Genomic DNA, 18,792 nt, shown 5'->3' with positions numbered 1-18,792 from the left:
GAGTGGAATTCCTGGGTCAAATGATATTTCTATTTTGAGTTTTTTGAGGATCCTCCATACTGCTTTCCACAGTGGTCGAACTAATTTGCATTCCCACCAGCAGTGTAGGAGTGTTCCCCTTTCTCCACATCCTCACCAACATTTGTTGTTGTTGTCTTTTGGATATTGGCCATCCTAACCGGTGTGAGGTGATAGCTCATTGTGGTTTTAATTTGCATTTCTCTGATGATTAGTGATGTGGAGCATCTTTTCATGTGCCTGTTGGCCATCTGAATTTCTTCTTTGGAGAAGTGTCTGTTCAGATCCTCTGTCCATTTTTTAATTGGATTATATGCTTTTCATTTTTTTGACGTGTGTAAGCTCTCTGTACATTTTGGATGTCAACCCCTTATCAGATATGTCATATTCTTCCATACTGTAGGATGTCTTTTTGTTCTATTAATGGTGCCCTTTGCTGTACAGAAGCTTTTTATTTTGATATAGTCCCACTTGTTCATTTTTGCTTTTGTTTCCCTTGCCTTGGGAGATATGTTCATGAAGAGGTTGCTCATGTTTATGTCCAAGAGATTTTTACTATGTTTTTTTCTAAGAGTTTTATGGTTTCACGACTTACATTCAGGTCTTTGATCCATTTTGAATTTACTTTTGTGTATGGGGTTAGACAATGGCCCAGTTTCATTCTCTTACATGTAGCTGTCCAGTTTTGCCAGCACCATCTGTTGAAGAGATGGTCATTTCCCCATTTTATGTCCATGGCTCCTTTATCAAATATTAATTGACCATATATGTTTGGGTTAATGTCTGGAGTCTCTAGTCTGTTTCACTGGTCTGTGGCTCTGTTCTTGTGCCAGTACCAAACTGTCTTGATTACTGTGGCTTTGTAGTAGAGCTTGAAGTTGGGAAGCGAGATCCCCCTGTCTTATTTTTCCTTCTCAGGATTGCTTTAGTTATTTGGGGTCTTTTGTAGATCCATATGAATTTTAGAACTATTTGTTCCAGTTTGTTGAAGAATGCTGTTGGTATTTTGATAAGGATTGTATTGAATCTGTAGATTGCTTTAGGCAGGATGGCCATTTTGACAATACTATTTCTTCCTACCCAAGAGCATAGAATGAATATCCATTTATTAGTGTCCTCTTTAATTTCTCTTAAGAGTGTCTTGTAGTTTTCAGAGTATAGATCTTTCACTTCCTTGGTTAGGTTTCTTCCTAAGTATTTTATTATTTTTGATGCAGTTATGAATGGAATTGTTTTCCTGATTTGTCTTTGTGCTAGCTCATCATTAGTATATAGGAATGCAACAGATTTCTGTGTATTAATTTTGTACTCTGCAACTTTGCTGAATTCAGATATGCTAGTAGTTTTGGAGTGGAGTCCTTAGGCTTTGTTATGTACAATATCATGTCATCTGCAAACAGTGACAGTTTGACTTCTTCCTTACCAATCTGGATGCCTTTCATTTCTTTGTGTTGCCTGATTGCTGTGGCTAGGACCTCCAGTACTATGTTGAATAACAGTGGGGAGAGTGGAAATACCTGTCTTGTTCCTGATCTTAGAGGAAAAGCTTTCAGCTTCTCACTGTTAAGTATAGTGTTGGCTGTGGGTTTGTCATATAGGGCCTTTATTATATTGAGGTACTTGGGTACTTGCTTGTCCTCTATACCTGTTTTTTGGAGAGTTTTTTATCATGAATAGATGTTGAATTTTGTCAAATGCTTTTTCAGCATCTATGGAGATGATCATGTGGTTTTTGTCCTTCTTTTTGTTTATGTGGTGGATGATGTTGATGGATTTTTGAATGTTGTATCATCCTTGCATCCCTGAGATGAATCCCACTAGGTCATGGTGTATGATCCTTTTGGTGTATTTTTGAATTCAGTTTGCTGATACTTTGTTGAGTATTTTTGCATCTATGTTCATCAGGGATATTGGTCTGTAGTTTTCTTTTTTTGTGGCGTCTTTGTCTGGTTTTGGTACTAGAGTGATGCTGTTTTCATAGAATGAGTTTGGAAGTATTCCCTCCTCTTCTATTTTTTGGAAAACTTTAAGGAGAATGGGTATTGTGTGTTTTCTAAATGTCTAATAAAATTCAGCGGTGAATCTATCCGGTCCCAGGATTTTGTTCTTGGGTAGATTTTTATTACTGATTCAATTTCATTGCTGGTAATTGGCCTGTTTAGATTTTCTGTTTCTTCCTGGGTCAGTCTTGGAAGGTTGTATTTTTCTAGGAAGTTGTACATTTCTTCTAGGTTATCGAGTTTATTGGCATATAGATTTTCATAGTGTTCTCTAATAATTCTTTGTATTTCTGTGGTGTCCATCATGATTTCTCCTTTCTCATTTCTGATTCTGTTTATGTGTGTAGATTCTCTTTTTTTCTTAATATGTCTGGCTAGGAGTTTATCTATTTTGTTTATTTTCTCAAAGAGCCAGCTCTTGGCTTCATTGATTTTTTCTATTGTTTTATTCTTCTCAATGTTATTCATTTCTTCTCTGATCTTTATTATGTCCCTCCTTCTGCCGACTTTTGGGCCCATTTGTTCTTCTTATTCCAGTTTCAATAGTTGTGAATATAGACTATTCATTTGGGATTGTTCTTCCCGCTTTAAATAGGCCTGGGTTGCTATATATTTTCCTCTTAGAACTGTGTTCACTGTGACCCAACAGAAGTTGGGGCTTTGTGCTATTGTTTTCATTTGTCTCCTTATATTGCTTGATCTCTGTTTTAATTTGGTTATTGATCCATTGATTATTTAGGAGCATGTTGTCAAGCCTCCATGTGTTTGTGAGCCTTTTTGTTTTCTTTGTACAATTTACTTCTAGTTTTATACCTTTGCAATCTGAAGAGTTGGTTGGTAGAATTTCATTCTTTTTGAATGTACTGAAGCTCTTTTTGTGGCCTGGTATGTGGTCTATTCTGGAAAATGTTCCACGTATACTTGAAAAGAATGTGTATTCTGCTGCTTTTGGTTGTAGAGTTCTGTAGATGTCTGTTAAGTCCACCTGTTCTAGTGTGTTGTTCAGTGCCTCTGTGTCCTTACTTATTCCCCATCTGGTTAATCTGTCCTTTGGAGTGAGTGGTGTGTTGAAGTCTCCTAAAATGAATGCACTGCATTCTACTTCCTCCTTTAATTCTATTAGTATTTGTTTCACATATGTTGGTGCTCCTTTATTGGGTGCATATATATTTATAATGTTTATACCCTCTTGTTGGACTGACCCCTTTATCATTATGTAATGTCCTTCTTTGTCTCTTGTTATTTTCTTTGTTTTGAAATCTATTTTGTCTGAAACAAGTACTGCAACACCTGCTTTTTTCTCCCTATTTTCATGAAATACCTTTTTCCATCCCTTCACTTTTAGTCTGTGTATGTCTTGGGTTTGAGCTGAGTCTCTTGTAGGAAGCATATAGATGGGTCTTGCTTTTTTATCCCTCCTATTATTCTGTTTCTTTTCATTGGTGCATTTAGTCCATTTACATTTAGGGTGATTATCAATAGATATATACTTATTGCCATTGTAGGCTTTGGATTTGTGGTTACCAAAGGTTCAAGGATAGCTTCTTTACTATCTAACCATCTAACTTAACTCACTTATTGCACTATTATAAACACAGTCTGATGATTCTTTATTTCTCTCCCTTATTTTTGTTCCTCCTCCACTATGTGTTAGGTATTTTATTCTGTACTCTTTTGTGTTTCTCTGGACTGATTTTGTGAATAGCTCATTTTATTTTGCATTTAGTTAGTATTTGGTTGGTCTACTTTATTTGCTGTGATTTTATTTTCTCTGGTGACATCTGTTTATCCTTAGGAGCACTTCCATCTAGAGCAGTCCCTTTAGAATACACTGTAGAGATGGTTTGTGGGAGGTAAATTCCCTCAACTTTTGTTTTTCTGGAAATTGTTTAATCCCTCCTTCAAATTTAATGATAATCTTGCTGGATACAGTATTCTTGGTTTGAGGCCCTTCTGTTTCATTCCATTGAGTAAATCATGCCATTCTCTTCTGGCCTGTAAAGTTTCTGCTAAGAAGTCTGATGATAGCCTAATGGGTTTTCCTTTGTAGATGGTCTTTTTTCTCTCTCTGGCTGCTTTTAATACTCTGTCCTTTTGTTTGATCTTTGCCATTTTAATTATTATATGTCTTGGTGTTGTCCTCCTTGGGTCCCTTGTGTTGGGATATCTGTGGGCTTCCATGGTCTGAGACACTATTTCCTTCCCCAGCTTTGGGAAGTTTTCAGCAATTATTTCTTCAAAGACATTTTCTATCCCTTTTTCTCTCTCTTCTTCTTCTGGTACCCCTATAATACAAGTATTTTTCTGTTTGGATTGGTCCCACAGTTCTCTTACTATTCTTTCATTCTTAGAGATCCTTTTATCTCTCTGTGCCTCTGCTTCTCTGTATTCCTGTTCTCTGATTTCTATTCCATTAACAGTCTCTTGTAGCTCATCCAGTCTGCTCTTAAATCCCTCCATTGTTTGTTTTATTTCTCTTATCTCCCTCTGGACTTCATCCCTTAGCTCTTGCATATTTCTCTGCAGGTCCATCAGCATGGTTGTTACTTTTATTTTGAACTCTTTTTCAGGAAGATTGGTTATATTAGTCTCACCAGACCCTCTCTTTGGCGTTTGAGTGGTTTTGGACTGACTGAATGTTCTTCTGCCTTTTCATGGTGGTAGAAGTGATCGTCACCAAGTGGCACATGTGTCAGCTGGGAGAACAAAGTCCCTTCATGCTTACTGGTCACCTTGCCCTTCTCCATCATCTGTGCCAGTTAATCATGCATAGGGAGCAGTCTCTGGGTTAATCCCCTGATTTGCTGTGGGTGGTGCAGCCCCTGGGATAGCCTAGGTCACTGGTGGGGATCACAGGTGAGTGGTGTGTGTTCTCCTGTGAGAACAGCTCCCTTTCGTGCCTTCTGGACTTTGCACCAGCTTTCTCTGCCTGTGCCAGGCAGCTGTGCATAGGGGGCAGACTCTGGGTCTGGCCCAGTTAGCTGCACACTGGGAGAAGACTGTGTGTGGTTGCTGTGGGCAGCACTGCTCCCCAGCTGGTCCACAGCAATGGCGGTCAGTCAGTTTGCTTGCAGTGCCAGCGGGGAAGGGGAATGAATGGCATGCTGCTTACCACCATGAGGGGCTTCAGAGCTGCGTTGACACCCAGGAGGTTAGGGTGCCTGAAGTTCCTTAAGATTCCCAGGACGATTTGTGCCAGGTCAATTTGTCCACCTGTTAAACCCTTGTCCCTTTAAGACTTTTAAAGTGCCTGCTTTTCTTTTGTCCCAGGCCAGCTGGCTGTAGGGACCTGTTCGCAGTCTCAGTCTTGGATTTTCCTTTTCCGTTTCTCTAATATCCAGTACACCATCAATGTGTGTCTGTGCTCCTGGTGCAGATTACTAGGGCTAGTTATTTAGCACTCCTGTGCTTCCACTCCCTCCCAACTCTGATTCTTTTCCTCCCACCGGTGAGCTGGGGTGAGTGGAGTACTCAGGTCCCGCTGGGTCATGGCTTTGTATCTTACCCTTTTTGTAAGATGCTGAATTCTTGCAGATATAGATGTATCCTGGTTGCTGTACTGTATCTTCTGGTTTCTCTTTTAGGAATAGTTGTATTTGCTTTATTTTCAAAATATATATGGCTTTGGAAGGAGATTTCCCCCACCTTACTCATGCTGCCATCTTGAGAAATCCCCCTGGTTGCTTTATAGAAGCAAAACAAAAGAACAACAGTGACCCAGACCTCTCCTTGGATCCATGGATCAGTTATCACCTCTCTATTTCACCTGTCTCCCTGATTTTTGCATTCTTGGTTCTTTACACTGGTTTTAGTATCTGTTTCTAGACTATTAATTCATAGTTCCCTCTGGCTTGTCAAAGTTTAGTTTTCTGTTCTTCTGATTTTGGCATTGGGAGCCTGTGGTCTTAGGAGCAATCCATTCCTACAGCCTGGGGAGGAGAGTGGGATTCATACCACTGGAAAGTTAACTCTGTGCAGGAGGAAGGTGAATACCTTTTGGGTTTACTAAGTTTAAGATGAAGTCTTGAATGCTTTGATTCCTTCAAGGGTTTACCTCTGCACACTAGCTCTCACCAAAGAAGATTTCTGTGGAAAACATTCATCATTTTAAAATGTGTATTCTTGAATTGCTTACAGCTCACATTTTCTTTGATTATGTTTGGTGATAATTTAAAACTCTTTCCCATTTTGTTTCACAGGCATACCTTTGAGGACTTCATCCAAGTTATTGATGAAAAATGCTGAATGGGATAGGACCATATAAAAGGCCTTTGGCATGACACTAAAGGCCTTTCATTAAATGGACATATCTGTTGTTACACATAACTCTATTATCTTTCAACTCACATTTATCTGGTCTGTGAGATCACCATTAAGGGTTGGCCAGGATGGCAGAGGCAGATACATTGCCCAGTGATTGCTGCAAAATAAGGTCCACTAGGTCTGTGGCATTCTGTCTGTCTAATTCAGTGATGTTCAGCTTATCTTCCTTGGAAAACTGCACTTTTTGGGAAGTGGCTCAGGATCTGTTTTCGGGTATGGAGGAAGGAGAGTATGGCATTTCCTTTCCTGCTTCAGTAAGAACAGTTCTCCTATTGTCTGTTTTAGTAATTGAAGTGCTAGGTAAATCTTACTTGCAAAGAGGATTCTTTGGCTTTAAAATGTTTGAAATCCTTTTTTCAAGATAATGACCATTGCTAAAAATTAAGATAAACACCCCCTTTTGCTACCCCCTTTTGTGTCTGAATTGGCTCATCACTCATTACAGTCCAGTTATGTGTGTATAATCTGTTGTTTAGACACGATTCTAGGCTTTTATGGACTACCTTGTTAAAATAATTACAGTATGGTTCCAAAATAAATTCATTCTGAATTTCAAGAGGTAGTATAATAGGTTCTGGAGTGAAATTGACTGGTTTAGAATTTCAGTTTGTCACACTTTTCTGTGTGGCTTTGGGCAAGTTTCTTAACCTTTCTAAGCTTCATTTTTCCCATGTGTTCGAAAGGGGAAGACTGTCCAACCTGCATTATAAGGTTTTGAGAGCATTACCTGAGATTATTATATACCATGTCTAGCAGAATGACTGGCACTTGGTAAATGCCCAATAAATTATTGTCAAGTGATCATTATCAATATCAATTGACATCAGTTATGAGTGTCAATAAATTACCATTACTCTAACTTGTCCAAAAACTGTTTCTGACTGCACACCACTGTTTACTTCTGAAAAAGTTATCTAGAGTAACTTGATTTATTAGAGTTTAACATAATATGGGTCCTCAATAAAAGCTGACTGAAAATTAGTTGGAGCCTTCCTGCCTTTCTGTTTATGGGATACGTGATCTATTGTCTGGTTATATAGTTAAATCAGTTATATAAGTTAAATTGTTTTTACTTGACTGCTTTTAATCTTACAAAAGGCATATCAAAATATTTCATTGATAGGAAGTTTGAATTTTTACCTTAAAATTAAATGTATTCTGGAAAATGATCATTCTTTTTGGAACTGGGAAACTCTCAAAATAGTATACCTGAATAGAAACATTTAAAATTATTTTAAGGTTATTTTAACAAGAGTGTGGACATAACATATAGATTTTAATATGGCTGTGGCATTTCTCATAACAATAACAAATGGACTCAAGAGACAGATATATTAGGCGGAGAAGGCTTATACACATTTCTGCCTTCCAAATAACTGAAATGCAGTGCTTGACTATCCTATTCCTTGAAAATGTTCTTTTTTGTTTTTGTTTTTATTTTCTTTAAAAACATTCAAAAAATGTTTGTGTTTTATTTGATGTTTATTTAGGTACCCAAGCTGAAATATGAAATTATACAAACTATTTAAGAACTGATTTGACTGAGAGAGAACAGGTGTCAATGAAAGCTCATTGTAGGAGAAATACTCTAGCAGATGTTTCTGGGATGAGATTACCTTTTGTGTAAACCTGACTTATAAATATGACTCAAATGATTACAAAACTAATCTTGCTAATTAAATCCCGTGTAATTTCTAGCTTGCTTGTCATGGAAATTAACTGGAAAGTGAAGAGATGGCTTTGTGAGAGGCTGATTTCATTCTCTCCCTTTTAAAATCATGTTTTTGGCTCATGATTCATTAGGATTAAAGGTCATCCTGGCTTCCTATCCCTGCACACCTCCCAAGTCTTTTCTCGTAATGCTCTGATAGCATCTTTGGGTCTTTGATGGTATTTTTGCCTTCCCAATCCATCTGGCAAAAAGACATTTGAAACTTCAGGTAATATACATGTTTGGAAAGCAATCTAAATAAATACAATGAAATATTTTGCACTGGTGTTGATCAGCTAGATTCTCCTAGAAATCCAGTATCTGCTTGCTAAACCTGTGGCTTTAATAGTTTGTTTTTTTAAAATCTGGTTTATTCTGTTCCACATCCCCACCTCAGGCCAAGGAGAAAACAGTCCTATTTGTCTGTGTTAATGAAATAGATTCTGTGATAGGTTTTTATTCTAATCTCCAATCCCTTTAAAATGTTTAAAAAAAAACCCCACAAAACTGTCTTAGCTGTTGGAACAGTTTTTTGTGGTAATCAGTATGTAAAATATTTTGTATACAGAAATGGAATATGACTCAGACTGATTATGTTCAAATTTGAGACATATACCTTAATGAATGACCCCATGATCTCTATAATTTATTACTCATTTATTGAACCATGAAACATTTGTTTCTTTCTCTTTTAATCTTACTATTTTCTTCTGCCTCTACACTTCTCATTGTGTTTTTTTTGCAGTTTTAATTTCTACAACAGCCTTATTGATATATAATTCACATACTATAACAAAGTATACAATTCAGTGGTTTTTAATACATTCATAGAGTTGTGCAGTCATCACCACTAATTTTAGAATATTTTCATAACCCCATAAAAAAATCTCCATACTCATTAGCAGAAACATCCTATTTCCTCCTCCACCAGCCTCTGGCAACTAATAATAATGAACTAACACTAAGGTGTCTTCTGCTTCTGTGGATTTGCCTATTCTGGAAATTTCATATAATGGAATTGAGTAATATGTAGCTTTTTTGACTGGCTTCTTCCACTTAGCATAATGTTTTCAAGATTCATCCATGTTGTAGCATATTCCATTATGTGGATATACCACATGTATTTATCCATTCATCATATGATGGACCCAAATTAGACTCAATCATTTCACGTCCATTTGAGTCCATCAACTCTTTTCAACTATTATGAATAATACTCATATGAACATTTGTGTACATGTTTTTGTGTGGACATATGTTTCCAGTTCTCTTGAGTATATATCTAGAAGTGGTATCATTGCATTTTTAAAAACTTTCATTTAATTGATTCTGAAACAAAATATTTGTATATACTTTTAGTTCTTTTAGGAATCACCTCTTTATTTACATTGTGGTGTTTGCCTTTTGTTAAGTTATGATTGTCATACATGATTGTCAAATTTTGCAATCCCAGTAATTTTTAGTAATTATTTTTAATTTAAACTTTATCAAGATTACACATAGCTTAAAAATCTACAAGTGTTATTATAAAATAACTATCAGTATCCATCTCTATTCCTTCTCTGCAGAGATAATCACTCTTAATGCTCTTAGCTTTTTTCTTTTAGTATTTGCCTTCATATTTCTATAAAACATGCTTACACTCTCATTTTTGATATTTCATTTTCATATGTCCTGTATTAACCTACTATGCAATATTTCTCATACCATTCTCTGCACTCTTCTCCATGCTTCACTTACTCTCAGCCTAATAAAATATATACCATTATAATTTTTATAATATTAATATTTAATAATTGCATTATCATGGCTATGTAAATATAATTTTTTCTGTTGTCATCTAGTATACTATATTTTCTTTCCTGTTCAACTTTTTGTTTATTGTTAAAAATTTTATGTTCATTTTTTTATGTACTTCATTGCTAATTTTTACTCTGCCAGAATGAAGAGTAAGAAAAAGCCTCTAACATAGTGGGTTTTCTATCATTTCCCTTGGCTTGGTGTGCAGTTGTAATCTTTCACTATCATGCTGGAGATTAAAAAAGAAAAATTTTCCTGTGTTGACACTGGGTCTTCCCAGAGCCAGATGCCAAGATAGGGTTACCTGAGCAAGTAGTTTGTTAGGAGAATGCTTGTGAACAGAAATGTAGAGGGAGCTGGGAGAGACCAGGGGACCTGCAAGACCACGGGCGTATGACCCTGAGGGAATGACGGTTGGATGGAGTGTCTTAGATCCCTGTGAGGTTTGAGGGAAGTTGAGCAGGTCTTCGAGCGGTCCATCAGAAGGGAAATGGGTCCCCCAGGAAGAAGCCTGACGTAGTAATGGCGTCATTCCCTGGGACCCATGAGTGGGAAGCACGGGATGGGCTGGATTTCAGACACAGCAGCTGCGGTGTTGGCCAACTATGCCTCTGGGATCGAAGGGCCCCATGGCCACCTTGTTTATTAGGTTTCATCTCTTTGTTTCCTCAGTTTACACTTTTGGTTTGGTAGATTACATCCTCCAGTAGATTAAGATCACCATGCACTAAGATTGTGTGTCCAATGTTCCTCAAATATTTGGTTATTCCCCTTTTCTCAGTGTACATTTGCTGAAGTGGCCATGTGTCCCATTAGGCAAGAACTGAGGGAATATTTTCAGTATATATATTTGTTGGGTGTATTGTAGGGTCTTTTCTCTTAGGCACCTGGCCATCTCTTCATTCAGTGGGTTGCAGATCTGAAAATTGGCTCAGGTCTGGAAACTGAGCAAGGCACTGTGACTTTTTATTGGGACCACTGTCTTCAGCCTCCTGCTCCTCCAGCCTCTCTTCTGATGGTAGATATTAAGTAGAACTATTGAAGGGTACCTGGATATTTTGTCCTTAGGAACCACAAATACTATTAATCATCTCCCTGCCAGTCAAATTGTATTGGCTACCTCTTTGACCTTGCTGGCCTTTATGGTAACCGCGGCCCCCTGGCTTCTGCAAGTTAGTGCTGCTATCTGGTCTTTCTTACTTCAGGGACTCATCATGTCCGTCACTATTACTGAGCCCAGCTCTGTGACCTCCTTTCATACCTTCGGGTCTGGCCTACAGAGAATCAACTCTGAATTTTTCAGTAATACCACCTCTATCTATTAACAGCTGGAACCCATCCCATGTGAGAAGACTCTGCCGAGGCTTCTCCACCACAGAGCAACAGGCACTTTTCAGAGCTGCCCCACTTCCTCTCCTGGTCAACAGGCAGGCGACTTGTTAAATCCCAGCACAATACAGTTAGGGAAGTGCTGGACCTGGAGGGTCAGTATGGTGTGAGAGGCACCAGCATCACTAAGAACTTCAGCGATGGCTGTCCTCTGTACTCTGGGGCTGATGGTAGGAGAATGGCACAGAGCTGGGTGTCATGTCCCCATCCCATGTTTCAGGGCTCTGCCCTGAGGGTAACAGACCATCTAACTGTCTGCTGCTTCTCATTCTAACTATTAAATTCTGTGTTTGCTACTTAGCTGTGCTCTCTTTTCCGCTGCAGGGAGATAAGGATCTCTTTGCAAGCAATACTGCCACAAGCATATATTGGCTTTCACACTTAGCCCTTAACAGTTTGTTAACCTTCCTTAGTTTCTCATTATCCCTCTGAAGGCCTCCAATTCACTTAGTAATAACCAGCCATTTCTTTGCAAGCATTGTCCCTCCTGTGTTTTTTTTAAAGGCCTGAATTATTGTGTGGGTTAGTATATTTTTCTCCAGTGGGATGTGAACTATTCAGCAATTGAACTACTGCCTTGTGCCAGGGACAGTCTGTGGTCAGCATTCCATGCAGGCTGGGGATCCCCTCCAGCCACTGAGTGATCCAATTTCTGCCCTGCAGGCTGCTGCCCTGGACCATTCCCAGTACCAAATATTCAATAAAGTATCTATGAGAAGTAGATACCATAGTGGAATTAGAGGTGTACAAGATTTACTGGGAGGAAACACCTGTGAAGGTAAAAGGGAGCCAAGCAGAGGTTAGCTGCAGAAGCCTTGAAATTATAATGTGGGTGTGACACCTAAGATGGGAGAGAGGGAAGGAAGAAGTCCCTGTGGGAGAGCTGTTCCCAGGCCAGTGAGGTGCCTGTGAACAGAGACTACCCACTAGAGGGGTCCCCTCTTGAGCAAGAATGGTCCACTTCTTGTTCACCCACTTTACTCAGTCACAGAATAGCCTGGTGGGAGCAGAGCATTTGTGTTAATGAACGTGCTGGATGTGAAGGTACAGCGGGGAGAGGCTGTCAGCCAACATCCTCCTTGAAGCAGGTGATCTCTTAAAGGAAATCTGAGCAGAGCACACCCATAACTGCCCTTTCTATACTTGCCCTACTGACCTGTAATGCCTACTTTATCATAATTCAGATTTCTTTGTTTACATGGGTTTACTTTTGGGTTCCCTATTCTGTTCCATTGATTTTTTTTTTACTCTTCTTTTTTAATGAAGTATCATTGATATAGAATCTTATATTGGTTTCAAATGTACAACACAACAGTTCAACAGTTACCCATATTATTAAATCCTCACCCTCACTACTGCAGTTACTATCTGTCAACATACAAAGATGTTACAGAATCATTGGCTATATTCTCCATGCTATACTACCATCCCTGTGACCAACTTATATTATGATGGAGAATTTTTGAGCCCTTTTATTCCCCTTACCCTCCCCACCTATCTACCCCAACCCCTCCCAGTTGGTAACCACTGTTCACTTCTCAGTGTCTATGAGTCTACTGCTGTTTTGTTCATTTTGTTTTGCTTTGTTTTCAGACTCCTCAAATAAGTGAAATCATATGGTGTTTGCCTTTCTCTGCCTGGATTATTTCACTTAGCATAATACTCTCTAGATCCATCCATATTGTTGCAAATGGCAGGATTTCTTTTCTTTTTATCACTGAATAATATTCCATTTTGTATATGTACCATATCTTCTTTATCCATTCATCTGTTGATGAGCACTTAGGTTCCTTCCATTTCTTGTCTACTATAATTAATGCAGTGATAAACATAGGGTGCATATGTCTTTTAGAATCAGGGATTTTGTTTTCGTTGGGTAAATTCCTAGAAGTGAAATTACTGGATCAAATGGTATTTTTAGTTTTTTGAGGAACCTCCATAATGCTTTGCACAGAGGTTGCACCAATTTACATTCCCCACCAGCAGTGCAGGAGGATTCCCTTTCTCCATATCCTAATCAACATTTGTTATTTCTTGTCTTTTGGATAGTGGTCATTCTAACTGGTGTGAGGTGATATCTCATTGTGCATTTCTTTGATTATTAGTGATGTGGAACATCTTTTCATGTGCCTGTTGGCTATTTGTATATCTTTTTGGAGAAATGTCTGTTCAGGTCCTCCACCTACTTTTTAATCAGATTATTTGTTTTTTGGGTGTTGAGGCATGAGTTCTTAAAATATTTTTGATGTTAATCCCTTGTAAGATGAGTCATTTTTGAATGTATTCTCCTATACTTCAGGATGCTTTTTGTTCTGCTAATGGTGTCCTTTGATGTACAGAAGATTTTTCATTTGATGTAGTACCACTTGTTCATTTTTTATTTTGTTTCCTTTGCCCAAGGAGATGTGTCCAGGAAAAAATTGCTCATATTTATATTCAAGCGGTTTTTGTCTATGTTTTCTTCTAAGAGTTTTATGGTTTCATGACTTACATGCAGGGCTTTGATCCATTTTGAGTTTACTTTTGTGTATGGAGTTAGACAATAATGCAATTTAGATGTCCAGTTTTCCCAGCACCAGTTATTGAAGAGACTGTCTGTTCCCCATTGTATATTCATGGCTCCTTTATGGTTTATTAATTGACCACATATGCATGGGTTTATATCTTGGCTCTCTATTCTGTTTCGTTGATCTATGGGTCTGTTCTTATGCAAGTACCATATCATTTTAATTACTGTAGTTTTGTAGCTTCAAGTCAGAAAGCATAATAATGCCAGCTTTGTTCTTCCTTCTCAGGATTGCTTTGGCTATTCAGGTCTTGTGTGGTTCCATATAAATTTCAGAACTATTCCAGTTCATTGAAAAATGCTGTGGCATCTTGATAGGAGTGCACTGAATCTGTAAATTGCTTTGGGCAGGATGGCCATTTTGACAATATTAATTCTTCCTTTACATAAATACAGGATAGATTATCACTTATTTGCATTTTCTTTAATGTCCCTCATGAATGTCTTATAGTTTTCAGAGTATAGGTTTTTTTAACTCTTTGGATAGGTTTATTCCTAGGTTTTTTTATTCTTTATGATGCAATTGTAAATGGAGTTGTTTTCCTGATTTCTCTTTCTACTAGTTTGCTGTTAGTATACAGGAATGCAACAGATATCTGTGTATTAATTTTGAATCCTGCAATTTTGTTGAATCCAGTAATTAGTCCATTGATTTTTTATTTTTTTTATTTAAAAATTTTTGATTAAGGTATCATTGATATACACTCTTATGAAGGTTTCACATGAAAAACAATGTGGTTACTACATTCACCCATATTATCAAGTCCCCCCCATACCCCATTGAAGTCACTGTCCATCAGTATAGTAAGATGCCACAGAGTCACTATTTGTCTTCTCTGTGCTACACTGTCTTTCCCATGACCCCCCCATAGCATGTGTACTAATCATAATACCCCTCAATCTCCTTCTCCCTCCCTCCCCACCCACTCTCCTCCACCCATCCCCTTTGGTAACCACTAGTCCCTTCTTGTAGTCTGTGAGTCTGCTGCTATTTTGTTCCTTCAGTTTTGCTTTATCATTATACTCCACAAATGAGGGAAATCATTTGGTACTTGTCTTTCTCTATCTGGCTTATTTCACTGAGCATAATAACCTCCAGCTCCATCCATGTTGTTGCAAATGATAGGATTTGTTTCTTTCTTATGGCTGAATAATATTCCATTGTGTATATGTACCACCTTTTTTTTATCCATTCATCTACTGATGGACACTGAGGTTGCTTCCATATCTTGGCTATTGTAAATAGTGCTGCAGTAAACATAGGGGTGTATATGTCTTTTTGAATCTGAGAACTTGTTTCTTTGGGTAAATTCCGAGGAGTGAAATTTCTGGGTCAAATGGTATTTCTATTTTTAGTTTTTTGAGGAACCTCCATATTGCTTTCCACAATGGTTGAACTACTTTACATTCCCACCAGCAGTGTAGGAGGGTTCCCCTTTCGCTGCATTCCCTTTGTAGGTAAAATGGAAATTTCATGTCCAAGATTCTCACCTGATTCTAATATCTCCCATTGTGTACATACAGGTGCCTGCTTTCATATCTGTTGGCAGTAAGCTTTTTATGGCTCACAGAGCTCCACCCAGAGTGAACTGCCAGTCATGGAAGTATCGGCCAGGGGGAGGGGTGGAGAGGAAACAAGTGCTTGGACGTCATTGGTCCCTGGTGTCACCATAGAGTCCTGCCCACAGAGTTCCACCTGGTGCTAGGAGAGGAGGGGGAAGCTGCAGAGCCATGTGTTAGAAAGGGGAGAGACATGGGAGGATGGCAGAGGGAATCAGGAGGGAGTGGAGAGGGAGCCACTAGTGGAGGCAGAGCCTGGGGAGCAGAGCTTGGAGCCAAGGCCAGAGACAGATGGATGGAGGGGAGTCTACACTCGACCTACTGCTGTGAGTGTAAACCTTGGTATGAGCCCTTTTTTAACTGCAACATTCCGCCATCCTTGTTCAGTCTCACCTAATTCATAGTGAACTTGCCTGGAGTACGGAATCCCCTCCTCCTGGAGCAACATTTTGGTGCAGCTGGCAGTATTTGCTGAGACCAAAAAAGAGAAAAAAAACAATGAAAAAAGGCTGCTCTCATGGGCAGGGTGCTTCAGTGGGCTGCCTCTATGGTTGTGGAGACACCGGGATATCCTGCAATGGGCACATTGTCTGAGGTGGCTTGCCTTTTAGGGGACTGGGCCCCTCTCCAGGTCTAGGGGGGAGGTGGAAGTGATGCCCGAGGCAGTAGAGTTGGCCCTTTGCGAAACAGGGAATTCCTTAAAGGGGCAGAGTGCCTGCAGGTGGTGAGAACTGTGGGTTAGCTGTTTCTCACAGTGTTGAAAAAGGCTACTGATGAGAGGGATGTGCTCGTGTGAGAGGCCTCGGCACAAAAATGTGAACTGTGAGGTGATGTAGGGGAGGACAGTGGTTAAAGGCTCTGATTCTTCTTCTTTGAAAGCCCACCCTCTTGTAGTTAAGAAAATAAAGATGCAGCAACCACTGGATTCTCAGGGAGAGGTGCAGCCCCCTCTCTTGGTCATTGAGCCCTCCATGCTCTACCCGTGTACTCAGCTGATGGGTTTGGGCTCCTGGTTTTGGCAGAAACCTATGGTGTCTGTCAGCCTCCCTTCTGCATTTTAGGGATGTAGGCATAGTTGGGATTTTTCTGTCTGGTTTAGAAATGGGAAAGCTGACTTTCCTGACAACTCATCCTGTCCTGTAGCAGTGATTACAAAATGATTATCAGATCCTGGGGAACCACTCCCTTCTCAATCGGCTGATGGCCATGCTTCATGCTGTATGGCCCAGTTGGGGTGATTTACTATCCTTCCCTGCTAGATGGTAGATGTATGCTGAGCTCCAACAGGTGTTATTGGAGTTGGGCATGAAAAATGCCATTTATAACCCAGAACATCGTGGCCCAGATGAGGAATTGTTTACAAAGCAGATGAAGAGTATGGTGCTTTAGATGGCTCCCCCATCCCTCTTTGGGTCCCTATTGACTATTCATGTCATGCACTTAGGGCAACCCATAAATGAGGTTACCTGGACAGTAGCAGATTTGGGAGAAACAGAGGCAATGAAGGGATGGAAGACAATGTGATCTGCTCCTGAAAAGAAGAGTTTAAAGGGCCATGTGAAGGTCACAAGGATCCAGATATGGGTTGTTTTGATAAAGGCAGGAGCAGACAAAGAGAAATTTTATGGAAAGTCAAATGAAATCTTACTGGAGCTGTGGCAGCAATTGAAGCCGGAGCAATGGTCTTGGTCATTGGCTAAGGCAAGAACCAGGAAATGGAAGCCAGAGACAAAGTCACAATTCTGGCCCATGTGCCTGTAGGACTTACTGCTGGAGAGTAAGCTGACCCTGCCTGGACCCTCACAGGAAGATAGTTGGGCAATGTGGTTTGACTGAGGGGAGAGGGTCAAGACACCCACCTTGGGGGACTGGGTGGGGACCGGAAGCTGCATACCGAAATATCAATTCATTAGTGGCTAGTGAATGTAAAATGTGTTCTGGCTCTGGTGGACACTAGAGCTGAATGTTCACTGATTTATGGCAACCCTGAGTGGTTTCCCAGGACCCCCACTGTTATAGATGGATATGGGGGTAAGGCTATCAGAGGGAAACAAACCCAAATTTCCTTGGGAGTAGGGCATGTAATACTGTATATGATGTTATGCTTACTTCTGATTCTCTTACAGACAAATGTGGCATTATTGCAAGAGATTTTGGGTCTTTCAGGTTATTGGAGAGTGTTTATCCCACACTTGGTGCAAATTATGAGGCCCTTATGCCCCAAAAGGGCACCAGGTGTGGCTGGGATGAAATGTGTGCATTTGATTTTGGTGTTGCATAATGGACAGTCAAAGCTGTGCAGGCTTTGAGTGAGACAGAACTGTCAAGACTCTGTGATCTGAATGTTCATATAACTGAAGATGGTTATGGCTGGGGCCTCTGGCTTGAACGAACTTGCCAACCTACTGGATTCTGGTCACAACTCTGGGAAGGAGCACAGGCCATTTATTCCTGGCATCCCCAAGAAATGATAAAGCAGACAAATTGGCCCAGGTACCTTGGCTAGAAAGAAAGCCTGTCCACTGCAGAACACAATGTGGGCTGTATCCCATCAGTGGTGCCTTTCTTTGACTTTTGAAGATTCAGAAGAGCCTGGCAGGAGTGCATTGTGTGACTGAGTCACACAGCACCCTGGAGACTCCACTCAATGGTCAATACATGAACCAGAGATGGCTGGCACTCCTGGCACCTTGGGGACAAGGCCTGTAGCTGGCCTCCTGTGTATTCCTGGTAACAGCAGAGTGGCCCCCAAAGACCATGGTAGTGTGCCCTAACTGGCCAGGAGGTAAGAGCATCTTACCAGGAAGTTTTGTTTTATCTTTATGACCAGTGCATATGCCTCCAGTAGCACTATATATAGGCCCCTCAGTAACCCCCACAGGGAGAGGGGTAAATGTATGGTTTACTATACCCAGTCAGACCCCCTTCCTGCCACAGTCCTATCACAGGACCACTCTTTTGCATACATCCTACCTGATGGACAAGATTTTCCTATGTTGGTGTCAGTAAAACATGTGTTCTATTGCCCTTAAGATTAATTTCCTTTCAGGTCTTTGTGGATTGGGTACAAACCCTAGCAAGAACTCCTGGCTTGCTAAGTGTGCATGGAACTCCCTACCAGTTCTCCTACTGGCCTCCCATGGAAAGAATGAGTCATGAACTCATCTGAGTAGTACTGGTTTGAATACAGCTGGAATGACCACTTGGTGGCAATTGGTTTTAGGCTTGAGGATTATCATAGTTTTGTTGTTATCTGTATCATAATTTCTGTTGTTATATGTGTGTTGTTATAGCTTCTGTTGCTGTTATGGGATCTGGTTACAATGTTCCAGCTTTCTTGCACAGGGATGATCACAGAAGATTGAGGCATAGATTGTGAGGTGAGAATCCTGGAGGGGTGGAGTGTAGGGAAAATGGAAATTTCA

General features: G+C 39.9%; 1 protein-coding gene across 3 annotated transcripts in view; it reads right to left on the bottom strand.

Moving 5' to 3' along the window:
* The window catches only part of CEP126 (centrosomal protein 126), a 156,882-nt gene that overhangs the window by 19,323 nt on the left and 118,767 nt on the right, over positions 1-18,792 (bottom strand). The window contains exon 15 of one of the 3 annotated variants that reach the window (XR_012132579.1): positions 15,780-15,838. The exons of the other annotated variants lie outside the window; for them this stretch is intronic. The gene's annotated coding sequence lies outside the window, so the exon portion shown is untranslated. Of the gene's footprint in view, positions 1-15,779; positions 15,839-18,792 lie in introns of those variants that run through there. 3 annotated transcript variants of the gene reach the window in all.

Source organism: Manis javanica, chromosome 6 (assembly GCF_040802235.1).
Source record: "Manis javanica isolate MJ-LG chromosome 6, MJ_LKY, whole genome shotgun sequence".
NCBI classification, from domain to species: Eukaryota; Metazoa; Chordata; class Mammalia; order Pholidota; family Manidae; genus Manis; species Manis javanica.
Note: the sequence above shows the minus strand (reverse complement) of the source record. Positions and strands in the feature narration are given on the sequence as shown.